This window comes from Chiloscyllium punctatum, unplaced genomic scaffold (assembly GCF_047496795.1).
Source record: "Chiloscyllium punctatum isolate Juve2018m unplaced genomic scaffold, sChiPun1.3 scaffold_1583, whole genome shotgun sequence".
Lineage (NCBI taxonomy): Eukaryota > Metazoa > Chordata > Chondrichthyes > Orectolobiformes > Hemiscylliidae > Chiloscyllium > Chiloscyllium punctatum.
Genome location: NW_027311317.1, coordinates 1 through 27,534, shown reverse-complemented (window position 1 = coordinate 27,534; position 27,534 = coordinate 1). Strand labels below are relative to the sequence as shown.

Below are 27,534 nucleotides of genomic sequence, written 5' to 3'. Positions count from 1 at the left end.
TCACGTGTTTCCTGGCGACTCTGGGTGTGTGGGGGAGATGGTGGCGTGCGACTCTACCTTGGGAAGCCTGTTGATGATGTCAGGGTATTTGGAGGGTATTGTCTTCTTGATTGCGGCTGTATATGTGAATGTCTCCGGTGTCCAGGATGTGGATCTGAGAAAAACAGACAGCACAGCTGAGAACACACACACACCGAAACCTCCATCCGACTCGGCCAGGAGCCTGCTAGTTACAACAGTCCTGACAGGAGACACAGAACAACAGCGGAGAACTCAGCACCGGGAGGGGGGGGTGAGAGACTGAGACAGGACGCTCGCTCCCCTGACCTCCCCCCCCAGCACCGGGAGGGGCGGTGACAGACTGAGACAGGACCCTCGCTCCCCTGACCCCACCCCAGCACCGGGAGGGGGGGTGACAGACTGAGACAGGACGCTCGCTCCCCTGAACCCCCCAGCACCGGGAGGGGGGGTGAGAGACTGAGACAGGACGCTCGCTCCCCTGACCCCCAGCATCGGGAGGGGGGCGGTGAGAGACTGAGACAGGACGCTCGCTCCCCTGACCCCCCCCCCCCCCCAGCACCGGGGAGGGGGGGGTGACAGACTGAGACAGGACGCTCGCTCCCCTGACACCCCCAGCACCAGGAGGGGGGGTGACAGACTGAGACAGGACGCTCGCTCCCCTGACCCCCAGCATCGGGAGTGGGCGGTGAGAGACTGAGACAGGACGCTCGCTCCCCTGAACCCCCAGCACCGGGAGGGGGAGTGAGAGACTGAGACAGGACCCTCACTCCGGCCCCTGACCCCCCCTCCAGCACCGGGAGGGGGGGTGAGAGACTGAGACAGGACCCTCGCTCCCCTGACCCCCCAGCATCGGGAGGGGAGTGACAGACTGAGACAGGGACACTCGCTCCCCTGACCCCCCCCAGCACCGGGAGGGGGGGGTGAGAGACTGAGACAGGACCCTCGCTCCCCTGACCCCCGACCCCCCCCCCCCCCCCCCCCCCCAGTACCGGGAGGGGCGGGTGAGGGACTGAGACAGGACGCTCGCTCCCCTGACCCCACCCCAGCATCGGGAGGGGCGGTGAGAGACTGAGACAGGACGCTCGCTCCCCTGACCCCCAGCATCGGGAGGGGGGGGGGTTGAGAGACTGAGCAGGACCCTCGTTCCCCTGACCCCCCCCAGCACCGGGAGGGGGGGGTGAGAGACTGAGACAGGACCCTCGCTCCCTGACCCCCCCCCCCCCCCACCAGCACCGGGAGGGGGGGTGAGAGACTGAGACAGGACACTCGCTCCCCTGACCCCCCCCCAGCACCGGGAGGGGGCGGTGAGAGACTGAGACAGGACACTCGCTCCCCTGCCCTGACCCCCCCCCAGCACCTGGAGGAGCGGTGAGAGACTGAGACAGGACACTCGCTCCCCTGACCCCCCCCCCAGCACCGGGGAGGGGGCGGTGAGAGACTGAGACAGGACGCTCTCTCCCCTGACCCCCCCCCCCAGTACTTGGAGGGGGCGGTGAGAGACTGAGGAACACGACCCTCGCTCCACCTGACCCCCCCCACCCCCACCCCCCCCCACACCAGCACTGGGAGGGGCGGTGACAGACTGAGACACGACCCTCGCTCCCCTGACCCCCCCCCCCCACCACCCCCCCCACCAGCACCTGGAGGAGCGGTGAGAGACTGAGACACGACCCTCGCTCCCCCTGACCCCCCCCCCCCCACCAGCACCTGGAGGAGCGGTGAGAGACTGAGACACGACCCTCGCTCCCTGACCCCCCCCCCCCCCCCCCCCCCCCCCCCAGCACTGGGAGGGGCGGTGACAGACTGAGACAGGACCCTCGCTCCCCTGACCCCCGGGGTGGTGACAGGACTGAGACACGACCCTCGCTCCCCTGGACCCCCCCCCCCACCAGCACCTGGAGGAGCGGTGAGAGACTGAGACACGACCCTCGCTCCCCTGACCCCTGGGTACCTGGAGGGGCGGTGAGAGACTGAGACACGACCCTCGCTTCCCCTGACCCCGAGAATGCAATCCATGATGACCCAGCCCCACAAGTCCTGTTTTGCAGTCAGGGGTGAACACCTGGTGACTGTCACTTCTTACCAACTCCACCCGGAGACAGGTGCAATGAATTGGTCACCTTGCGGGGGTCAGGGGGGTGGGGGGTTTGAAACTTGAGAGAGAGAGAGAAAGAGAGATCCAAAGGCATTTGGATACAGAACTGGCTCAAAGGTAGAATTCAGAGGGTGGTGGTGGAGGGTTGTTTTTCAGACTGGAGGCCTGTGACCAGTGGAGTGCCACAAGGATCGGTGCTGGGCCCTCTACTTTTCGTCATTTATATAAATGACTTGGACGTGAGAATAAGTAGGAAGAGTTAGTAAGTTTGCAGATGACACCACAATTGGAGACGTAGTGGACAGCGAAGAGGGTTACCTCAGATTACAACAGGATCTTGATCAGACGGGCCAATGGGCCTGAGAAGTGGCAGATGGAGTTTAATTCAGATAAATGTGAGGTGCTGCATTTTGGGAAAGCAAACCTGAGCAGGACTTATCCACTTAATGGTGAGGTCCTAGGGAGTGTTGCTGAACAAAGAGACCTTGGAGTGCAGGTTCATAGCTCCTTGAAAGTGGAGTCACAGGTAGATAGGATAGTGAAGGAGGCGTTTGGTATGCTTTCCTTTATTGGTCAGAGTATTGAGTACAGGAGTTGGGAGGTTATGTTGCGGCTGTACAGGACATTGGTTAGGGGCCACTGTTGGAATATTGCCGTGCAAATGTAGTCTCCTTCCTATCGGAAAGATGTCGTGAAACTTGAAAGGGTTCAGAAAGATTTACAAGGATGTTGCCGCGGGGTTGGAGGATCTGAGCTACAGGGAGAGGCTGAACGGGCTGGGGCTGTTTTCCCTGGAGCGTCGGAGGCTGAGGGTGACCCTTATAGAGGTTTACAAAATCATGAGGGGCACGGATAGGGTAAATAGACAAAGTCTCTTCCCTGGGATGGGGGGTGTCCAGAACTAGAGGGCATAGGTTTTGGAAAGAGGGGAAAGATATTAAAGGAACCGAAGGGGCAACTTTTTTACGCAGAGGGTGGTGAGTGTATGGAATGAGCTGCCCAGACGAAGTGGTGGAGGCTGGGACAATTACAACATTTAAGAGGCATTTGGATGGGTTTGGAGGGAAATGGGCGGGGTGCTGAGAAGTGGGACTACATTATTTGGGAAAACTGGTCAGCAATGGAAGAGTTGGACTGAAGGGTCTGTTTCCGTGCAACACGATCTCTATAACTCCATGAGAGAAGGTAAAGTGACACAGAGAAGGAGGAGGGCAGGAGAGAGATACAGAGAGAAAAGAGGGAGAGAGACAGACATGGAGACACAGAGCTAAGAGGAGGGAACGTGAAAGATAGAGAGAGGGTGGGAGAGACAGAGAGTGAGAGAGAGGGAGAGAGGAGGAGACAAAGACACAGTTGGGGGGAGAGAGAGAGAGAGAAAAAGAGGGAGGGAGACAGAGAGGACAGTGAGAGAGAGAGAAAGTAAGAGACAGAGAGAGACAAGAGAGGGGGAAAGAAAAAAAAAATGAGAGAGAGAGATGGGGACAGAGAGATGGAGAGAGAGAGGCAGGAGACCAGCTCCAAACTGCAAATTCTACAAACACGGGGTCAGGAGTGAGGCGAATGGCCAGGCGCGGTTCCCACCTGTGCTCTCTCCCCATCGTATTTGTACTCGCAGGTAAACGCGGCTTCATCGAACCTCTTCATCACTTCCCCAATGCCTTTTGTTGGGTGGGCGAGCATCGGTTTCAGAGGGATTCCTGCAGCACACCACGGTCCATTAAACACCCGACACTGGGATCACACTGTACACCCACACACTGTCCATTAAACACCGCACACTGGGATCACACTGTACACCCACACACTGTCCATTAAACACCCCACACTGGGATCACACTGTACACCCACACACTGTCCATTAAACACCCCACACTGGGATCACACTGTACACCCACACACCGTCCATTAAACACCGCACACTGGGATCACACTGTACACCCACACACTGTCCATTAAACACCGCACACTGGGATCACACTGTACACCCACACACCGTCCATTAAACACCCCACACTGGGATCACACTGTCCACCCACACACTGTCCATTAAACACCGCACACTGGGATCACACTGTACACCCACACACTGTCCATTAAACACCCCACACTGGGATCACACTGTACACCCACACACCGTCCATTAAACACCCCACACTGGGATCACACTGTCCACCCACACACCGTCCATTAAACACCCCACACTGGGATCACACTGTACACCCACACACTGTCCATTAAACACCCCACACTGGGATCACACTGTACACCCACACACCGTCCATTAAACACCCCACACTGGGATCACACTGTACACCCACACACTGTCCATTAATCACCCCACACTGGGATCACACTGTACACCCACACACCGTCCATTAAACACCGCACACTGGGATCACACTGTACACCCACACACTGTCCATTAAATACCCCACACTGGGATCACACTGTACACCCACACACCGTCCATTAAACACCCCACACTGGGATCACACTGTACACCCACACACCGTCCATTAAACACCCCACACTGGGATCACACTGTACACCCACACACCGTCCATTAAACACCCCACACTGGGATCACACTGTCCACCCACACACTGTCCATTAAACACCCCACACTGGGATCACACTGTACACCCACACACTGTCCATTAAACACCCCACACTGGGATCACACTGTACACCCACACACCGTCCATTAAACACCCCACACTGGGATCACACTGTACACCCACACACTGTCCATTAATCACCCCACACTGGGATCACACTGTACACCCACACACCGTCCATTAAACACCGCACACTGGGATCACACTGTACACCCACACACTGTCCATTAAATACCCCACACTGGGATCACACTGTACACCCACACACTGTCCATTAAACACCCCACACTGGGATCACACTGTACACCCACACACCGTCCATTAAACACCCCACACTGGGATCACACTGTACACCCACACACTGTCCATTAAACACCGCACACTGGGATCACACTGTACACCCACACACCGTCCATTAAACACCCCACACTGGGATCACACTGTACACCCACACACCGTCCATTAAACACCGCACACTGGGATCACACTGTACACCCACACACTGTCCATTAAACACCCCACACTGGGATCACACTGTACACCCACACACCGTCCATTAAACACCCCACACTGGGATCACACTGTACACCCACACACTGTCCATTAAACACCCCACACTGGGATCACACTGTACACCCACACACCGTCCATTAAACACCCCACACTGGGATCACACTGTACACCCACACACCGTCCATTAAACACCCCACACTGGGATCACACTGTACACCCACACACTGTCCATTAAACACCCCACACTGGGATCACACTGTACACCCACACACTGTCCATTAAACACCGCACACTGGGATCACACTGTACACCCACACACCGTCCATTAAACACCGCACACTGGGATCACACTGTACACCCACACACTGTCCATTAAACACCCCACACTGGGATCACACTGTACACCCACACACCGTCCATTAAACACCCCACACTGGGATCACACTGTACACCCACACAACGTCCATTAAACATCCCACACTGGGATCACACTGTCCACCCACACACTGTCCATTAAACACCGCACACTGGGATCACACTGTACACCCACACACCGTCCATTAAACACCCCACACTGGGATCACACTGTACACCCACACACCGTCCATTAAACACCCCACACTGGGATCACACTGTACACCCACACACTGTCCATTAAACACCCCACACTGGGATCACACTGTACACCCACACACCGTCCATTAAACACCCCACACTGGGATCACACTGTACACCCACACACTGTCCATTAAACACCCCACACTGGGATCACACTGTACACCCACACACTGTCCATTAAACACCGCACACTGGGATCACACTGTACACCCACACACCGTCCATTAAACACCGCACACTGGGATCACACTGTACACCCACACACTGTCCATTAAACACCCCACACTGGGATCACACTGTACACCCACACACCGTCCATTAAACACCCCACACTGGGATCACACTGTACACCCACACACCGTCCATTAAACACCCCACACTGGGATCACACTGTCCACCCACACACTGTCCATTAAACACCGCACACTGGGATCACACTGTACACCCACACACCGTCCATTAAACACCGCACACTGGGATCACACTGTACACCCACACACTGTCCATTAAACACCCCACACTGGGATCACACTGTACACCCACACACCGTCCATTAAACACCCCACACTGGGATCACACTGTACACCCACACACCGTCCATTAAACACCCCACACTGGGATCACACTGTCCACCCACACACTGTCCATTAAACACCGCACACTGGGATCACACTGTACACCCACACACTGTCCATTAAACACCGCACACTGGGATCACACTGTACACCCACACACCGTCCATTAAACACCCCACACTGGGATTACACTGACCCACACACCCTCATACCCCATGAACCCCCAATTATCCTGTGTAACCTCTGATCCCTGTGCAATCCCTGACTCCAGTATAATCCCTGACCACCACGTGAGCCCTGAGCCCTGCTCTACACCCGAGCCCCTCGTAGAAACCCCAGGTACCTGGCGTTAGGCGACAGTGCTCTGGGAGCTTGTCAATGCCTTCCCTCAGGAGGACGGGGATGATCACTTCATAGTTGGGTAACTCACTGTGGACAGGACAGGAGGAGAGCGAGAGAGACAGTGAAGATGTGTGTGAGAGATTGAGAGTGAGAGGGACAGTGAGAGAGATCAAGAGAGACAGTGAGAGCAAGGGGGAGGGAGAGGGAGAGAGAGAGAGAGAGAGATCAAGAGAGACAGTGAGAGCAAGGGGGAGGGAGAGGGAGAGAAAGAGAGAGAGAGAGAGACAGAGCAAACGAGGGGTGGGGGGGGGGGGGGAAGAGTGAGAGCGAGAGACCGACGGTGTGTGAGAGAGAGAGCGAGCGAGTGAAGGGTGGGGGGAAGAGAGAGAGAATGAGGGTGTGTGAAAGTGAGAGAGAGAGAGAGCGAGTGAGGAGAGAGAGAGAGAGCGCGAGCGACAGACAAAGGTGTGAGAGAGAGCGAGAGCGAGAGGGACAGTGAGAGCAAGGGGGGGGAGAGAGAGAGAGAGAGAGCAACAGCAAGGGTGTGAGAGAAAGAGCGAGAGCAAGAGAGACAACGAGAACAAGGGGAAGAGATAAGAGCGCGATAGCGATCGGGAGCGAGAGTGAGAGAGAAAGATCCAAGAGCGAGGGGTGGGGGGAAGAGAGAGAGAGAGAGAGAGATTGATTAACGCTGTGACCGTGGTTACACCACCCCCCTCTCCCCACCATACCCCATCAACAAACTGCGACATGGCAATGAGACTCCCATCAGTGGGAGGCGAGTCAGGAGTGAGGGAATGAGGGGAGAGTGAGGGACGGAAGGAGAAGGGATGGAGCCAAGGATGAAGGGGTCCCCGGGAGGGTCAGACAGTTTCCTCACACTGCACTCACCAGTAAGCCTGCTTGAGCAGGAGAGTCTTCTCCTCGATCCAGGATTTTCGATTCTCCGCTGACATCCCCTTCCCAGCATCCAGGAGATCCAGGGTATCTGGAGAGGACAGAGCTGGGGTGGGGGGGGGGGGGGGGAATGCGAGAGGAGGGGACGGAGGATCAGGAGAGGTTGGTTAATTCTGCCAATTCTAACGCGGTTCCCCCACTCCCACAAACAGACACACACCACGCCCACGCTTCCACCACCACCAAGGACCCTGCTGAGCCTCCCCCCAACCCAGGAGTCAGGCAGGAGAGGTGAATACAAAGCTTACCGGACTGGGGAGGGGTCAGGCAGACAGCCTGGCCGAGAGCCGCGAGGACGGACTGCTCAGCAAGCCCAATTCGTAACTTGCCACCAAGAGACCTGAGCAGAGAGAGAGGGAGAGACAGAACACGGTTAGAAAGGGGGAGAGGGAACACAGTTAGGGAGAGAGGGAGGGGGAACACAGTTAGAGGGAGAGGGAGGGGGAACACAGTTAGAGGGAGAGGGAGGGGGAAACACGGTGAGAGAGAGAGGGAGGGGGAACACAGTTAGGGAGAGAGGGAAGGGGAACACGGTTAGGGAGAGAGGGAGGGGGAACACGGTTAGAGAGAGAGGGAGGGGGAACACGGTGAGAGAGAGAGGGAGGGGGAACACAGTTAGAGGGAGAGGGAGGGGGAACACAGTTAGAGAGAGAGGGAGGGGGAACACAGTTAGAGAGAGAGGGAGGGGCAACACGGTTAGAGAGAGAGGGAGGGGGAACACGGTTAGAGAGAGAGGGAGGGGGAACACGGTTTGAGAGAGAGGGAGGGGGAACACAGTTAGAGAGAGAGGGAGGGGCAACACGGTTAGAGAGAGAGGGAGGGGGAACACGTTAGAGAGAGGGAGGGGGAAACACGGTTAGAGAGAGAGGGAGGGGGAACATGTTAGAGAGAGGGAGGGGGAACACAGTTAGAGAGAGAGGGAGGGGGAACACGGTGAGAGAGAGAGGGAGGGGCAACACGGTTAGAGAGAGAGGGAGGGGGAACACGGTTTGAGAGAGAGGGAGGGGGAACACAGTTAGAGAGAGAGGGAGGGGGAACACAGTTAGAGGGCGAGGGAGGGGGAACACGGTGAGAGAGAGAGGGAGGGGGAACACGGTTTGAGAGAGAGGGAGGGGCAACACGGTTAGAGAGAGAGGGAGGGGGAACACGGTTTGAGAGAGAGGGAGGGGGAACACAGTTAGAGGGCGAGGGAGGGGCAACACGGTTAGAGAGAGAGGGAGGGGGAACACGGTTTGAGAGAGAGGGAGGGGAAACACGGTTAGAGAGAGAGGGAGGGGGAACACGTTAGAGAGAGGGAGGGGGAAACACGGTTAGAGAGAGAGGGAGGGGGAACACGGTGAGAGAGAGAGGGAGGGGGAACACGGTTTGAGAGAGAGGGAGGGGCAACACGGTTAGAGAGAGAGGGAGGGGGAACACAGTTAGAGAGAGGGAGGGGGAAACACGGTTAGAGGGAGAGGGAGGGGGAACACGTTAGAGAGAGGGAGGGGGAAACACGGTTAGAGAGAGAGGGAGGGGGAACACGGAGAGAGAGAGGGAGGGGGAACACGTTAGAGAGAGGGAGGGGGAACACGTTAGAGAGAGGGAGGGGGAAACACGGTTAGAGAGAGAGGGAGGGGGAAACACGGTTAGAGAGAGAGGGAGGGGGAACACGTTAGAGAGAGGGAGGGGGAAACACGGTTAGAGAGAGAGGGAGGGGGAACACGGAGAGAGAGAGAGGGAGGGGGAACACAGTTAGAGAGAGAGGGAGGGGGAACACAGTTAGAGGGAGAGGGAGGGGGAAACACGGTTAGAGAGAGAGGGAGGGGGAACACGGTTAGAGAGAGAGGGAGGAGGAACACGGTTAGAGAGAGAGGGAGGGGGAACACGGAGTGAGAGAGAGGGAGGGGGAACACAGTTAGAGGGCGAGGGAGGGGGAACACAGTTAGAGAGAGAGGGAGGGGGAACACGGAGAGAGAGAGAGGGAGGGGGAACACAGTTAGAGAGAGAGGGAGGGGGAACACGGAGAGAGAGAGAGGGAGGGGGAACACAGTTAGAGAGAGAGGGAGGGGGAACACGGAGAGAGAGAGAGGGAGGGGGAACACGGAGAGAGAGAGAGGGAGGGGGAAACACGGTTAGAGAGAGAGGGAGGGGGAAACACGGTTAGAGAGAGAGGGAGGGGGAAACACGGTTAGAGAGAGAGGGAGGGGGAACACGTTAGAGAGAGGGAGGGGGAACACAGTTAGAGGGAGAGGGAGGGGGAACACAGTTAGAGGGAGAGGGAGGGGGAACACGGTTAGAGGGAGAGGGAGGGGGAACACGGTTAGAGAGAGAGGGAGGGGGAACACGGTTAGGGAGAGAGGGAGGGGGAACACGGTTAGAGAGAGAGGGAGGGGGAACACAGTTAGAGAGAGAGGGAGGGGGAACACAGTTAGAGGGAGAGGGAGGGGGAACACAGTTAGAGGGAGAGGGAGGGGGAACACAGTTAGAGGGAGAGGGAGGGGGAAACACGGTTAGAGAGAGAGGGAGGGGGAACACGGTTAGAGGGAGAGGGAGGGGGAAACACGGTTAGAGAGAGAGGGAGGGGGAACACGGTTTGAGAGAGAGGGAGGGGGAACACAGTTAGAGGGCGAGGGAGGGGGAACACAGTTAGAGAGAGAGGGAGGGGCAACACGGTTAGAGGGAGAGGGAGGGGGAACACGTTAGAGAGAGGGAGGGGGAACACGGAGAGAGAGAGAGGGAGGGGGAACACAGTTAGAGGGCGAGGGAGGGGCAACACGGTTAGAGAGAGAGGGAGGGGGAACACGGAGAGAGAGAGAGGGAGGGGGAACACGGTTAGAGAGAGAGGGAGGGGGAACACATTTAGAGGGAGAGGGAGGGGGAACACAGTTAGAGAGAGAGGGAGGGGGAACACGTTAGAGAGAGGGAGGGGAACACAGTTAGAGGGAGAGGGAGGGGGAAACACGGTTAGAGAGAGAGGGAGGGGGAACACGTTAGAGAGAGGGAGGGGGAAACACGGTTAGAGAGAGAGGGAGGGGGAACACGTTAGAGAGAGGGAGGGGGAACACAGTTAGAGGGAGAGGGAGGGGGAACACGGTTAGAGGGAGAGGGAGGGGGAACACGGTTAGAGGGAGAGGGAGGGGGAACACGGTTAGAGGGAGAGGGAGGGGGAACACAGTTAGAGGGAGAGGGAGGGGGAACACAGTTAGAGGGAGAGGGAGGGGGAACACAGTTAGAGGGAGAGGGAGGGGGAAACACGGTTAGAGAGAGAGGGAGGGGGAACACGGTTTGAGAGAGAGGGAGGGGCAACACGGTTAGAGAGAGAGGGAGGGGGAAACACGGTTAGAGAGAGAGGGAGGGGGAACACGGTTAGAGAGAGAGGGAGGGGCAACACGGTTAGAGAGAGAGGGAGGGGGAAACACGGAGAGAGAGAGAGGGAGGGGGAACACGGTTTGAGAGAGAGGGGGGGGAACACAGTTAGAGGGAGAGGGAGGGGGAACACAGTTAGAGGGAGAGGGAGGGGGAACACAGTTAGAGGGAGAGGGAGGGGGAACACAGTTAGAGGGAGAGGGAGGGGGAACACAGTTAGAGGGAGAGGGAGGGGGAACACAGTTAGAGAGAGAGGGAGGGGGAACACAGTTAGAGGGAGAGGGAGGGGGAACACAGTTAGAGGGAGAGGGAGGGGGAACACAGTTAGAGAGAGAGGGAGGGGGAACACAGTTAGAGGGAGAGGGAGGGGGAACACAGTTAGAGGGAGAGGGAGGGGGAAACACGGTTAGAGAGAGAGGGAGGGGGAACACGGTTAGAGAGAGAGGGAGGGGGAACACAGTTAGAGGGCGAGGGAGGGGGAACACAGTTAGAGGGAGAGGGAGGGGGAACACAGTTAGAGAGAGAGGGAGGGGGAACACAGTTAGAGGGAGAGGGAGGGGGAACACAGTTAGTGGGAGAGGGAGGGGGAAACACGGTTAGAGAGAGAGGGAGGGGGAACACGGTTTGAGAGAGAGGGAGGGGGAACACAGTTAGAGGGCGAGGGAGGGGGAACACAGTTAGAGAGAGAGGGAGGGGCAACACGGTTAGAGAGAGAGGGAGGGGGAACACGGTGAGAGAGAGAGAGGGAGGGGGAACACGGTTAGAGAGAGAGGGAGGGGGAACACGGAGAGAGAGAGAGGGAGGGGGAACACGGAGAGAGAGAGGGGGAGTGGGAACACGGTCAGAGAGAGTGGGAACATGGTTCGTGAGAAAGGGAGAGGGGATTCATGGTTAGAGAAAGAGCGAGGGAACAGAGAGAGAGAGAGAGAGAGGGAAGTGGGGGAGGGAACATGGTGAGTGAGAGGGAGAGAGAAAACTGTTGTGGAGAGGGTGAGGGGACACGGTTATCGAGAGAGAGAAAGAGAGAGACAGTTGGAGAGCAAGCGGGAGACTGAGAATGAACATCTCACCGTATCAGATATCGAGACTCGGAATGACGACAGGCAACAAACATGCCCTTGATCACCTCAATCTTCTTATTCATGGACTGGAACATAAGAAAGGTCAGGACCTCAAACTGTGCCTCAATCTCAAGACTCTGGGTTCACCAGCTGGACATTCACCACAGCCCCAAAACATACCACACCAACCCAGTCAATATCCCCAAAACATACCCCACCAACCAGTCAATATCGCCAAAAACCTACCCCAGCAACCCAGTCAGTATCCCCAAAACCTACCTCACCAACCCAGTCAGTATCCCCAAAACCTACCTCACCAACCCAGTCAATATCCCCAAAACCTACCTCACCAACCCAGTCAATATCCCCAAAACCTACCTCACCAACCCAGTCAATATCCCCAAAACCTACCTCACCAACCCAGTCAATATCCCCAAAACCTACCTCACCAACCCAGTCAATATCCCCAAAACCTACCTCACCAACCCAGTCAATATCCCCAAAACATACCACACCAACCCAGTCAATATCCCCAAAACCTATCCCACCAACCCAGTCAATATACCCAAAACCTACCCCACCAACCCTGTCAATATCCCCAAAACCTACCCCACCAACCCAGTCAATATCCCCAAAACCTACCCCACCAACCCAGTCAATATACCCAAAACCTACCCCACCAACCCAGTCAATATCCCCAAAACCTACCTCACCAACCCAGTCAATATCCCCAAAACATACCACACCAACCCAGTCAATATCCCCAAAACCTATCCCACCAACCCAGTCAATATCCCCAAAACATACCCCACCAACCCAGTCAATATACCCAAAACCTACCCCACCAACCCAGTCAATATCCCCAAAACCTACCTCACCAACCCAGTCAATATCCCCAAAACCTACCTCACCAACCCAGTCAATATCCCCAAAACATACCACACCAACCCAGTCAATATCCCCAAAACCTATCCCACCAACCCAGTCAGTATCCCCAAAACCTACCCCACCAACCAGTCAATATCCCCAAAACCTATCCCACCAACCCAGTCAATATCCCCAAAACCTACCCCACCAACTCAGTCAATATCCCCAAAACATACCCCACCAACCCAGTCAATATCCTCAAAACCTACCCCACCAACTTAGTCAATATCCCCAAAACATACCCCACCAACTTAGTCAATATCCTCAAAACCTACCCCACCAACTCAGTCAATATCCCCAAAACCTACCCCACCAATCCAGTCAATATCCCCAAAACCTACCCCATCAACCCAGACAATATCCTCAAAACCTCCCCCATCAACCCAGTCAATATGACCAAAACCTACCCCACCAACCCAGTCAATATGACCAAAACCTACCCCATCAACCCAGCCAATATCCCGAAATCATACCCCACCAACCCAGTTAATATACTCAAAACATACCACACCAACCCAGTCAATATCCCCAAAACCTATCCCAGCAACCCAGTCAATATCCTCAAAACCTACAGCACCAGCCCAGTCAATATCCCCAAAACCTACACCATCAACCCAGTCAATATCCCCAGAACCTACCCCACCAACCCTGTCAATATCCCCAAAACCTACCCCACCAACCCAGTCAATATCCCCAAAACCTACCCCACCAACCCGTCAATATCCCCAAAACCTACCCCACCAACCCAGGCAATATCCCCAAAACCTACCACACCAACCCAGTCAATTTCCCCAAAACCTACCCCACAAACACAGTCAATATCCCAAAACATACCGCACCAACCCAGTCAATATCCCCAAAACCTACGCCACCAACCCAGTCAATATCCCCAAATTCTACCCCACCAACCCAGTCAAAATCCCCAAAACCTACCCCACCAACCCAGTCAATTTCCCCAAAACATACCCCGCCAACCCAGACAATATCCCCATAACCTACGCCACCAACCCAGTCAATATCCCCAAAACCTACCCCACCAACCCTTTCAATATCCCCAAAACCTACCCCACCAACTCAATTTCCCAAAACCTTCCCCAACCCAGTCAATATCCCCAAAACCTACACCAACAACCCAGTCAATTTCCCAAAACCTACCCCAACCCAGTCAATATCCCCAAATCCTACCCCACCAACTCAATTTCCCAAAACCTACCCCAACCCAGTCAATATCCCCAAATCCTACCCCACCAACTCAATTTCCCAAAACCTACCCCAACCCAGTCAATATCCCCAAATCCTACCCTACCAACTCAGTCAATTTCCCAAAACCTACCCCAACTCAGTCAATATCACTCCCCAATCCCTGAATTCAGTCAATGTCACACTCCCTTCCCCGCTCCCCCCATCATTTACCCACCTCCCATCCATGCTTCCCCCATCACTCAACCCCTCCCCATCACTGACTCCCCTCCCCTTCCCCACCCCCTGGACTGACCGAGGAGCCAGCCATACGAGCGATGTCCTTGAGCCGGCTAAACACGACAGTGACGGTGAGCGCGGCTGGGGGAAACATGGTTCTCTGGGTGCTCCGACTGGACTCTGCCACAAGGCCTAGGTCTCCTTTCTCCTGCGCCTCCACCTTCACCTTACTGAGCTGACGGCCTGTAGGGAGACAGGGAGAGAGAGAGTAAGGGGAGTGTGTGTCTGAGAGAGAGAGAGAGAGAGAGAGAAAGTGGGAGAGAGAGAGTGTGTGTGTGAGTAACAGAGAGGGAGTGGGTGAGAGAGAGTGTGTGATATTGTGTGAGACAGAGGGAGTGCGAGAGATGATGACAGACAGAGAGAGAGAGTGTGTGAGTAACAGAAAGAGAGGGAGTAGGTGAGAGAAAGAGAGAGTGGGGGGGGCAGAGAGTCAGCGGGGAGAGCGTGGGGGGAGTCAGAGGGAGAGACAGTGGAGCGATACGGTGGGGGTGGGTAAGAGGGGAGGGAGAGGGGTGCCAAGTGAGCAGGATAGAGGGAAGGAGGGGAGGGTCACGCAAGTAGGATGGAGGAGTCGGTGATGGAGGGAGGGACTGGGGGTTTCAGTGAGTGGGATGGAGGAGTCGGTGATGGAGGGAGGGAGGGAGAGGGGGTTTCAGTGAGTGGGATGGAGGAGTCGGTGATGGAGGGAGGGAGGGTTTCAGTGAGTGGGATGGAGGAGTTGGTGATGGAGGGAGGGAGGGAGGGGGGGTTTCAGTGAGTGGGATGGAGGAGTCGGTGAGGGAGGGAGAGAGGGAGGGGGGGTTTCAGTGAGTGGGATGGAGGAGTCGGTGATGGAGGGAGGGAGGGTTTCAGTGAGTGGGATGGAGGAGTCGGTGAGGGAGGGAGGGAGGGAGAGGGGGGTTCAGTGAGTGGGATGGAGGAGTCGGTGATGGAGGGAGGGAGGGAGGGGGGGGTTCAGTGAGTGGGATGGAGGAGTCGGTGATGGAGGGAGGGAGGGAGGGGGGGTTTCAGTGAGTGGGATGGAGGGGTCGCTGATGGAGGGAGGGAGGGAGGGGGGGGTTTCAGTGAGTGGGATGGAGGAGTCGGTGAGGGAGGGAGGGGGGGAGGGAGGGGGGGTTTCAGTGAGTGGGATGGAGGAGTCGGTGATGGAGGGAGGGGGGGTTCAGTGAGTGGGATGGAGGAGTCGGTGATGGAGGGAGGGAGGGAGAGGGGGGTTCAGTGAGTGGGATGGAGGAGTCGGTGATGGAGGGAGGGAGGGAGGGGGGGTTTCAGTGAGTGGGATGGAGGAGTCGGTGATGGAGGGAGGGAGGGGGGGGTTCAGTGAGTGGGATGGAGGAGTCGGTGAGGGAGGGAGGGAGGGAGGGGGGGTTTCAGTGAGTGGGATGGAGGAGTCGGTGATGGAGGGAGGGACTGGGGGTTTCAGTGAGTGGGATGGAGGAGTCGGTGATGGAGGGAGGGGGGGGGGGTTTCAGTGAGTGGGATGGAGGAGTCGGTGATGGAGGGAGGGAGGGAGGGGGGGTTTCAGTGAGTGGGATGGAGGAGTCGGTGATGGAGGGAGGGAGGGAGGGGGGGGTTCAGTGAGTGGGATGGAGGAGTCGGTGATGGAGGGAGGGGGGGGGGGTTTCAGTGAGTGGGATGGAGGAGTCGGTGAGGGAGGGAGGGGGGGTTTCAGTGAGTGGGATGGAGGAGTCGGTGAGGGAGGGAGGGGGGGGAGAGGGGGGGTTTCAGTGAGTGGGATGGAGGAGTCGGTGATGGAGGGAGGGGGGGTTCAGTGAGTGGGATGGAGGAGTCGGTGAGGGAGGGAGGGAGGGAGAGGGGGGTTTCAGTGAGTGGGATGGAGGAGTCGGTGATGGAGGGAGGGGGGGGGGTTTCAGTGAGTGGGATGGAGGAGTCGGTGAGGGAGGGCAGGGGAGGGAGGGGGGGTTTCAGTGAGTGGGATGGAGGAGTCGGTGATGGAGGGAGGGAGGGAGGGGGGTTTCAGTGAGTGGGATGGAGGGGTCGGTGATGGAGGGAGGGAGGGGGGGGGGGTTTCAGTGAGTGGGATGGAGGAGTCGGTGAGGGAGGGAGGGAGGGAGAGGGGGGTTCAGTGAGTGGGATGGAGGAGTCGGTGATGGAGGGAGAGGGGGTTTCAGTGAGTGGGATGGAGGAGTCGGTGATGGAGGGAGGGAGGGGGGGGTTTCAGTGAGTGGGATGGAGGAGTCGCTGATGGAGGGAGGGAGGGAGGGGGGGTTTCAGTGAGTGGGATGGAGGGGTCGCTGATGGAGGGAGGGAGGGAGAGGGGGGGTTCAGTGAGTGGGATGGAGGAGTCGGTGAGGGAGGGAGGGAGGGGGGGTTTCAGTGAGTGGGATGGAGGGGTCGCTGATGGAGGGGAGGGAGGGAGGGGGGGGGTTCAGTGAGTGGGATGGAGGGGTCGGTGATGGAGGGAGGGAGGGAGAGGGGGGTTCAGTGAGTGGGATGGAGGAGTCGGTGATGGAGGGAGGGAGGGAGGGGGGGTTTCAGTGAGTGGGATGGAGGGGTCGGTGATGGAGGGAGGGAGGGAGGGGGGGGTTTCAGTGAGTGGGATGGAGGGGTCGGTGATGGAGGGAGGGAGGGAGGGGGGGTTTCAGTGAGTGGGATGGAGGGGTCGGTGATGGAGGGAGGGAGGAGAGGGGGGTTTCAGTGAGTGGGATGGAGGAGTCGGTGATGGAGGGAGGGAGGGAGGGGGGGTTTCAGTGAGTGGGATGGAGGAGTCGGTGATGGAGGGAGGGAGGGAGGGGGGTTTCAGTGAGTGGGATGGAGGAGTCGGTGATGGAGGGAGGGGGGGAGGGGGGGGTTCAGTGAGTGGGATGGAGGAGTCGGTGATGGAGGGAGGGAGGGAGGGGGGGGTTTCAGTGAGTGGGATGAGGGGTCGCTGATGGAGGGAGGGAGGGAGAGGGGGGTTCAGTGAGTGGGATGGAGGAGTCGGTGATGGAGGGAGGGAGGGAGGGGGGGTTTCAGTGAGTGGGATGGAGGAGTCGGTGGAGGGAGGGAGGGAGGGAGGGGGGGTTTCAGTGAGTGGGATGGAGGAGTCGGTGATGGAGGGAGGGAGGGAGGGGGGGTTTCAGTGAGTGGGATGGAGGAGTCGGTGATGGAGGGAGGAGGGAGAGGGGGGTTCAGTGAGTGGGATGGAGGAGTCGGTGATGGAGGGAGGGAGGGAGGGGGGTTTCAGTGAGTGGGATGGAGGAGTCGGTGATGGAGGGAGGGAGGGAGAGGGGGGGTTCAGTGAGTGGGATGGAGGAGTCGGTGATGGAGGGAGGGAGGGAGGGGGGTTTCAGTGAGTGGGATGGAGGAGTCGGTGATGGAGGGAGGGAGGGAGGGGGTTTCAGTGAGTGGGATGGAGGAGTCGGTGAGGAGGGAGGGAGGGAGAGGGGGTTTCAGTGAGTGGGATGGAGGAGTCGGTGAGGGAGGGAGGGAGGGAGGGGGGGTTTCAGTGAGTGGGATGGAGGAGTCGGTGATGGAGGGAGGGAGGGGGAGGGGGGGTTTCAGTGAGTGGGATGGAGGAGTCGGTGATGGAGGGAGGGAGGGGGGGTTTCAGTGAGTGGGATGGAGGGGTCGGTGATGGAGGGAGGGGGGGTTTCAGTGAGTGGGATGGAGGAGTCGGTGAGGGAGGGAGGGGGGAGAGGGGGGGTTTCAGTGAGTGGGATGGAGGAGTCGGTGATGGAGGGAGGGAGGGAGGGGGGGTTTCAGTGAGTGGGATGGAGGGAGTCGGTGATGGAGGGAGGGAGGGAGGGGGGTTTCAGTGAGTGGGATGGAGGAGTCGGTGAGGGAGGGAGGGAGGGAGAGGGGGTTTCAGTGAGTGGGATGGAGGAGTCGGTGATGGAGGGAGGGAGGGAGAGGGGGTTTCAGTGAGTGGGATGGAGGAGTCGGTGATGGAGGGAGGGAGGGAGGGAGAGGGGACTGACCTGTTGCCTGCGCCACAGCTTTCATGAGGACGGTGTCTCCAATGCCCAGCTCCAGACCCTGGTAGGCTGGTGCCAGCCGATTCAGGACACAGGTAGATACAGGGCAGTAGGTCATCAGGACTCAGGGTAATTACTGAACGGTAAAAATTACTCAGGATCTCAATAATCTTCATCCTGCAGGAGGTGGTGGGGGTGAAACCGCACCCAGGAAACACACCAAGATTAAACATGAACATTGACTGACCCGCGGAGGGGTCACTGTCCCCCTTCACTGCCCCTGCCCTTTCCCCCCGGTGAGGGGCAACTGTCCCCCATCACTGTCCCACCCATTCCCCCCCTGGTGAGGGGTCACTGTCCCCCATTACTTGCCCCCGCCCTCTCCCCCCGTGAGGGTAACTGAGCCCCATCACTGCCCCCGCCCTTTCCCCCCCACCGAGGGGTCACTGAGCCCCATCACTGCCCCCGCCCTTTCCCCCCCCGGTGAGGGTCACTGTCCCCCATCACTGCCCCCGCCCTCTCCCCCCGTGAGGGGTAACTGAGCCCCATCACTGCCCCCGCCCTTTCCCCCCCACCGAGGGGTCACTGAGCCCCATCACTGCCCCCGCCCTTTCCCCCCACCGAGGGGTCACTGAGCCCCATCACTGCCCCCGCCCTTTCCCCCCCACCGAGGGGTCACTGAGCCCCCATCACTGCCCCCGCCCTTTCCCCCCCTGGTGAGGGGTCACTGTCCCCCATCACTGCCCCCGCCCTCTCCCCCCGTGAGGGGTAACTGAGCCCCATCACTGCCCCCGCCCTTTCCCCCCCACCGAGGGGTCACTGAGCCCCATCACTGCCCCCGCCCTTTCCCCCCACCGAGGGGTCACTGAGCCCCATCACTGCCCCCGCCCTTTCCCCACCGTGAGGGGTCACTGTCCCCCATCACTGCCCCCGCCCTTTCCCCCCCACCGAGGGGTCACTGAGCCCAATACTGCCCCCGCCCTTTCCCCACCGTGAGGGGTCACTGTCCCCCATCACTGCCCCCGCCCTCTCCCCCCGTGAGGGGTCACTGTCCCCCATCACTGCCCCCCACACTTTCCCCCCGTGAGGGGTAACTGAGCCCCATCACTGCCCCCGCCCTTTCCCCCCCGTGAGGGGTCACTGTCCCCCATTACTGCCCCCACCCATTCCCCCCGTGAGGGGTCACTGTCCCCCCATCACTGCCCCCGCCCTTTCCCCCCCGGTGAGGGGGTCACTGTCCCCCATCACTGCCCCCGCCCTTTCCCCCCCCGTGAGGGGTCACTGTCCCCCCATCACTGCCCCCGCCCTCTCCCCCCGTGAGGGGTCACTGTCCCCCCATCAGCTGCCCCCGCCCTTTCCCCCCCGGTGAGGGGTCACTGTCCCCCATCACTGCCCCCGCCCTTTCCCCCCACCGAGGGGTCACTGTCCCCCATCACTGCCCCCGCCCTTTCCCCCCCGGTGAGGGGTCACTGTCCCCCATCACTGCCCCCGCCCTTTCCCCACCGTGAGGGGTCACTGTCCCCCATCACTGCCCCCGCCCTCTCCCCCCCCGGTGAGGGGTCACTGTCCCCCCCATCACTGCCCCCGCCCTTTCCCCCCCCACCGAGGGGTCAATGTCCCCCATCACTGCCCCTGCCCTTTCCCCCCGTGAGGGGTCAATGTCCCCCATCACTGCCCCCGCCCTTTCCCCCCCAGTGAGGGGTCACTGTCCCCCATCACTGCCCCCGCCCTTTCCCCCCCAGTGAGGGGTCACTGTCCCCCATCACTGCCCCCGCCCTTTCCCCCCACCGAGGGGTCAATGTCCCCCATCACTGCCCCTGCCCTTTCCCCCCGTGAGGGGTCAATGTCCCCCATCACTGCCCCCGCCCTTTCCCCCCGTGAGGGGTCAATGTCCCCCATCACTGCCCCCGCCCTTTCCCCCCCAGTGAGGGGTCACTGTCCCCCCATCACTGCCCCGCCCTCCTCCCCCCCACCGAGGGGTCACTGTCCCCCATCACTGCCCCCGCCCTTTCCCCCCCACCGAGGGGTCAATGTCCCCCATCACTGCCCCTGCCCTTTCCCCCCGTGAGGGTCAATGTCCCCCATCACTGCCCCCGCCCTTTCCCCCCCAGTGAGGGGTCACTGTCCCCCATCACTGCCCCCGCCCTTTCCCCACCGTGAGGGGTCACTGTCCCCCATCACTGCCCCCGCCCTTTCCCCACCGTGAGGGGTCAATGTCCCCCATCACTGCCCCCGCCCTTTCCCCCCCAGTGAGGGGTCACTGTCCCCCATCACTGCCCCCGCCCTTTCCCCCCGTGAGGGGTCACTGTCCCCATCACTGCCCCCGCCCTTTCCCCACCGTGAGGGGTCACTGTCCCCCATCACTGCCCCCGCCCTTTCCCCACCGTGAGGGGTCACTGTCCCCCATCACTGCCCCGCCCTTTCCCCCCCACCGAGGGGTCAATGTCCCCCATCCCTGCCCCTGCCCTTTCCCCCCGTGAGGGGTCAATGTCCCCCATCACTGCCCCCGCCCTCTCCCCCCCCACCGAGGGGTCACTGTCCCCCATCACTGCCCCTGCCCTTTCCCCCCCACCGAGGGGTCACTGTCCCCCATCACTGCCCCCGCCCTTTCCCCCCGTGAGGGGTCACTGTCCCCCATCACTGCCCCCGCCCTTTCCCCCCGGTGAGGGGTCACTGTCCCCCATCACTGCCCCTGCCCTTTCCCCCCGTGAGGGGTCACTGTCCCCCATCACTGCCCCCGCCCTTCCCCCCCGGTGAGGGGTCACTGCCCCCGCCCTTTCCCCCCCGGTGAGGGGTCACTGTCCCCCATCACTGCCCCCCGCCCTTTCCCCCCCGGTGAGGGGTCACTGCCCCCGCCCTTTCCCCCCCGGTGAGGGGTCACTGTCCCCCATCACTGCCCCCGCCCTTTCCCCCCCACCGAGGGGTCACTGTCCCCCATCACTGCCCCCGCCCTTTCCCCCCCACCGAGGGGTCACTGTCCCCCATCACTGCCCCCCGCCCTTTCCCCCCGTGAGGGGTCACTGTCCCCCCATCACTGCCCCCGCCCTTTCCCCCCGTGAGGGGTCACTGTCCCCCATCACTGCCCCCGCCCTTTCCCCCCCGGTGAGGGGTCAATGTCCCCCATCACTGCCCCCGCCCTTTCCCCCCCGGTGAGGGGTCACTGTCCCCCATCACTGCCCCCGCCCTTTCCCCCCCACCGAGGGGTCACTGTCCCCCATCACTGCCCCTGCCCTTTCCCCCCGTGAGGGTCAATGTCCCCCATCACTGCCCCCGCCCTTTCCCCCCACCGAGGGGTCACTGTCCCCCATCACTGCCCCCGCCCTTTCCCCCCCACCGAGGGGTCACTGTCCCCCATCACTGCCCCTGCCCTTTCCCCCCCACCGAGGGGTCACTGTCCCCCCATCACTGCCCCTGCCCTTTCCCCCCCCGGTGAGGGGTCACTGCCCCGCCCTTTCCCCCCCGGTGAGGGGTCACTGTCCCCCATCACTGCCCCCGCCCTTTCCCCCCCCACCGAGGGGTCACTGTCCCCCATCACTGCCCCCGCCCTTTCCCCCCGTGAGGGGTCACTGTCCCCCATCACTGCCCCCGCCCTCTCCCCCCGGTGAGGGGTCACTGTCCCCCATCACTGCCCCCGCCCTTTCCCCCCACCGAGGGGTCACTGTCCCCCATCACTGCCCCCGCCCTTTCCCCCCCACCGAGGGGTCACTGTCCCCCATCACTGCCCCTGCCCTTTCCCCCCCACCGAGGGGTCACTGTCCCCCATCACTGCCCCCGCCCTTTCCCCCCCACCGAGGGGTCACTGTCCCCCATCACTGCCCCCGCCCTTTCCCCCCCACCGAGGGGTCACTGTCCCCATCACTGCCCTGCCCTTTCCCCCCCGGTGAGGGGTCACTGTCCCCCATCACTGCCCCCGCCCTTTCCCCACCGTGAGGGGTCACTGTCCCCCATCACTGCCCCCGCCCTCTCCCCCCGTGAGGGGTCACTGTCCCCCATCACTGCCCCCGCCCTTTCCCCCACCGTGAGGGGTCACTGTCCCCCATCACTGCCCCCGCCCTTTCCCCCCCACCGAGGGGGTCACTGTCCCCCCATCACTGCCCCCGCCCTTTCCCCCCGTGAGGGGTCACTGTCCCCCATCACTGCCCCCGCCCTTTCCCCACCGTGAGGGGGCACTGTCCCCCATCACTGCCCCCGCCCTTCCCCCCCACCGAGGGGTCACTGGCCCCCATCACTGCCCCCGCCCTCTCCCCCCGTGAGGGGTCAATGTCCCCCATCACTGCCCCCGCCCTTTCCCCCCGTGAGGGGGTCACTGTCCCCATCACTGCCCCCGCCCTTTCCCCCGTGAGGGGTCAATGTCCCCCATCACTGCCCCTGCCCTTTCCCCCCCGTGAGGGGTCACTGTCCCCCATTACTGCCCCCTGCCCTTTCCCCCCGTGAGGGGTCACTGTCCCCATCACTGCCCCCGCCCTTTCCCCCCCACCGAGGGGTCACTGTCCCCCATCACTGCCCCCGCCCTTTCCCCCCCGGTGAGGGGTCACTGTCCCCCCATCACTGCCCCCGCCCTCTCCCCCGTGAGGGGGTCACTGTCCCCCATCACTGCCCCCGCCCTCTCCCCCCGTGAGGGGTCACTGTCCCCCATCACTGCCCCCGCCCTTTCCCCCCCACCGAGGGTCACTGTCCCCCATCACTGCCCCTGCCCTTTCCCCCCGTGAGGGGTCAATGTCCCCCATCACTGCCCCCGCCCTTTCCCCCCCGTGAGGGGTCAATGTCCCCCATCACTGCCCCCGCCCTTTCCCCCCGGTGAGGGTCACTGTCCCCCATCACTGCCCCCGCCCTTTCCCCCCCACCGAGGGGTCACTGTCCCCCATCACTGCCCCCACACTTTCCCCCCCCGGTGAGGGGTCACTGTCCCCCATCACTGGCCCCCGCCCTTTCCCCCCCCGGTGAGGGGTCACTGTCCCCATCACTGCCCCCGCCCTTTCCCCCCCACCGAGGGGTCACTGTCCCCCATCACTGCCCCCGCCCTTTCCCCCCGTGAGGGGTCACTGCCCCTGCCCTTTCCCCCCGTGAGGGGTCACTGTCCCCCATCACTGCCCCTGCCCTTTCCCCCCGTGAGGGGTCAATGTCCCCCATCACTGCCCCCGCCCTTTCCCCCCCACCGAGGGGTCACTGTCCCCCATCACTGCCCCCACACTTTCCCCCCCCGGTGAGGGGTCACTGTCCCCCATCACTGCCCCCGCCCTTTCCCCCCCCGGTGAGGGGGTCCCCCATCACTGCCCCCGCCCTTTCCCCCCCACCGAGGGGTCACTGTCCCCCATCACTGCCCCCGCCCTTTCCCCCCGTGAGGGGTCACTGCCCCTGCCCTTTCCCCCCGTGAGGGGTCAATGTCCCCCATCACTGCCCCCGCCCTTTCCCCCCCACCGAGGGGTCACTGTCCCCCATCACTGCCCCCACACTTTCCCCCCCACCGAGGGGTCACTGTCCCCCATCACTGCCCCCACACTTTCCCCCCCGGTGAGGGGTCACTGGTCTCCCATCACTGCCCCTGCCCTTTCCCCCCGTGAGGGGTAACTGTCTCCCATCACTGCCCCTGCCCTTTCCCCCCCGGTGAGGGGTCACTGTCCCCCATCACTGCCCCTGCCCTTTCCCCCCGTGAGGGGTAACTGTCCCCCATCACTGCCCCCGCCCTTTCCCCCCCCGGTGAGGGGTCACTGCCCCTGCCCTTTCCCCCCCCGGTGAGGGGTAACTGTCCCCCATCACTGCCCCGCCCTTCCCCCCCGTGAGGGGTAACTGAGCCCCATTACAACCCCACTCTTCCCCGGTGAGGGGTCACTGTCCACAATTTCCCCCATTCCCCCCCCCAGTGAGGGATCAATGTCTTCCATTAACCCCCCGCTCCCCCCAGGATCAGAAGCCCCTTGGCCCCTCAGTGAGGGGTCAGAGTTTGCCCCGGGGGGGGTTGGGGTGAGTAATTGTCCCCTACCTCGCTGACTCGCTCTCGATCTTCTCGAAGGTTTGTGCCAACGCCAAGTATGGAACCCTGAATGGGGTGGGGGGGTGGGGGGGAGGGGTAAAATAGAGAATCAGATCGGGGTGACACCGTCTCGGCTGCCCCTTTCCCCCCTCGAACTGGCCCTGGCCTGACCTCTGACCCTGGCTCCAGCAGGCGTCCTTGACTGGATGGTATCGCGATTTCGACGGATCATAGACGTTGGCCAGTTCACACACTGGGTCGGCTTTGGTGGGATTCAAGAACCTGTCAGAAGAAGCCACAGGATTGAGAGCGAACCTTCTCCTCCAACTACGCACCCGCCACACCCTCACGCTTCCCCCCCCCCACCGCCACACCCACCTCCCAAAGACCAATCAGCCCCCTCCCTCCATCTCAAGATGCCCCGTCATCAGAGGGGAATCTGTCCAGCCCCCCACTGCTTCACCCCCCGAGCAATCCGCACCTACGTACCTGCTGATCGTGCCACTGCCGTTCGAATCCAGGGTGTGGCCCCCTTGCCCCCTTCTTGGCGAGAGGGTGCCCTGGTCTCTGCCGGCCCCTGGCTGACCCTGGGAGCTTCTGTCTCCCTCCTGGGTTGCTGAGGAAGAGGACTTCCTGGGAGCTGAGAGAGAGGGAGGTATGAGGTTAATCAGGATGTTACCACACTGTCCCCATAGACCCCAAACCCCTTCCCTCCTGCTCTACACCCTTCCCCCATGGACCCCAAACCCTTTCCCCGTTCCCTCCCGCTCTACACCGTCCCCCATGGACCCCAAACCCCTTCCCCGTTCCCTCCCGCTCTACACCGTCCCCCATGGACCCCAAACCCCTTCCCCGTTCCCTCCCGCTCTACACCGTCCCCCATGGACCCCAAAATCCTTCCCCGTTCCCTCCTGCTCTACACCGTCCCCCATGGACCCCAAAATCCTTCCCCGTTCCCTCCTGCTCTACACTGTCCCCCATGGACCCCAAAACCCTTCCCTGTTCCCTCCTGCTCTACACCGTCTCTGATAGATCCCAAACCCCTTCCCCGCGCCCACCCGCTCTAAACCGTTCCCCATGGACCCCAAAACCCCTTCCCCGTTCCCTCCCTCTCTACACCGTCCCCCATGGACCCCAAACCCCTTCCCCGTTCCCTCCCTCTCTACACCGTCCCCCATGGACCCCAAACCCCTTCCCCGTTCCCTCCCTCTCTACACCGTCCCCCATGGACCCCAAACCCCCTTCCCCGTTGACTCTCGCTCTACACCGTCCCCATGAACTCCAAACCCCTTCCCCGTTCCCTCCCTCTCTACACTGTCCCCCATGTACCCCAAACCCCTTCCCCGTTCCCTCCCTCTCTACACCGTCCCCCATGGACCCCAAACCCCTTCCCCGTTGACTCTCGCTCTACACCGTCCCCCATGGACCCCAAACCCCTTCCCCGTTCCCTCCCGCTCTACACCGTCCCCCATGGACCCCCAAACCCCTTCCCCTTTCCCTCCCTCTCTACACCGTCCTCCCATGGACCCCAAACCCCTTCCCCGTTCCCTCCCTCTCTACACCGTCCCCCATGGACCCCAAACCCCTTCCCCGTTGACTCTCGCTCTACACCGTCCCCCATGAACTCCAAACCCCTTCCCCCGTTCCCTCCCTCTCTACACCGTCCATATGGACCCCAAACCCCTTCCCCGTTCCCTCCCGCTCTACACCGTTCCCCCATGGACCCCAAACCCCTTCCCCGTCCCCTCCCTCTCTACACCGTCCCCCCATGGACCCCAAACCCCTTCCCCGTTCCCTCCCTCTCTACACCGTTCCCCCATGGACCCCAAACCCCTTCCCCGTTCCCTCCCGCTCTACACCGTCCCCCATGGACCCCAAACCCCTTCCCCGTCCCCTCCCTCTCTACACCGTCCCCCATGGACCCCAAACCCCTTCCCCATTCCCTCCCTCTCTACACCGTCCCCCATGGACCCCGGACCCCAAACCCCCTACCCTATTCCTTCCCTCTCTACACCGTCCCCCCATGGACCCCCAACCCCTTCCCCCGTTCCCTCCCACTCTACACCATCCCCCATGGACCCCAAACCCCTTTCCCTTTCCCTCCCTCTCGACACCGTCCCCCCATGGACCCCAGACCCCTTCCCCATCCCCTCCCTCTCTACACCGTCCCCCCATGGACCCCAAACCCCTTCCCCGTTCCCTCCCTCTCTACACCGTCCCCCCATGGACCCCAAACCCCTTCCCCATTCCCTCCCTCTCTACACCGTCCCCCCATGGACCCCAAACCCTTCCCCGTCTACACCGTCCCCCCATGTACCCCAAACCCCTTCCCCGTTCCCTCCCTCTCTACACCGTCCCCCCATGGACCCCAAACCCCTTCCCCGTTCCCTCCCGCTCTACACCGTCCCCCATGGACCCCCAAACCCCTTCCCCGTTCCCTCCCGCTCTACACCGTCCCCCATGGACCCCAAACCCCTTCCCCGTTCCCTCCTGCTCTACACCATCCGAATGGACCCCCAAACCCCTTCCTCGTTCCCTCCCTCTCTACACCGTCCCCCCATGTACCCCAAACCCCTTCCTCGTTCCCTCCCTCTCTACACCGTCCCCCCATGGACCCCAAACCCCTTCCCGTTCCCTCCCTCTCTACACCGTCCCCCATGGACCCCAAACCCCTTCCCCGTTCCCTCCCGCTCTACACCGTCCCCCCATGGACCCCAAACCCCTTCCCCGTTCCCTCCCTCTCTACACCGTCCCCCATGGACCCCAAAACCCTTCCCGTTCCCTCCCTCTCTACACCGTCCCCCCATGGACCCCAAACCCCTTCCCCGTTCCCTCCCTCTCTACACCTTCCCCCATGGACCCCAAAACCCCTTCCCCGTTCCCTCCCTCTCTACACCCTCCCCCATGGACCCCAAACCCCTTCCCCGTTCCCTCCCTCTCTACACCCTCCCCCATGGACCCCAAACCCCTTCCCCGTTCCCTCCCGCTCTACACCGTCCCCCCCATGGACCCCAAACCCCTTCCCCGTTCCCTCCCGCTCTACACCGTCCCCCCATGTACCCCAAACCCCTTCCCCGTTCCCTCCCGCTCTACAC

At 61.0% G+C, this 27,534-nt stretch overlaps 1 pseudogene; it reads right to left on the bottom strand.

The window, feature by feature from the left end:
* LOC140475363 (DNA ligase 1-like) lies at positions 1-25,079 on the bottom strand (annotated as a pseudogene).
* Between the last annotated feature and the right edge of the window lie 2,455 nt (positions 25,080-27,534).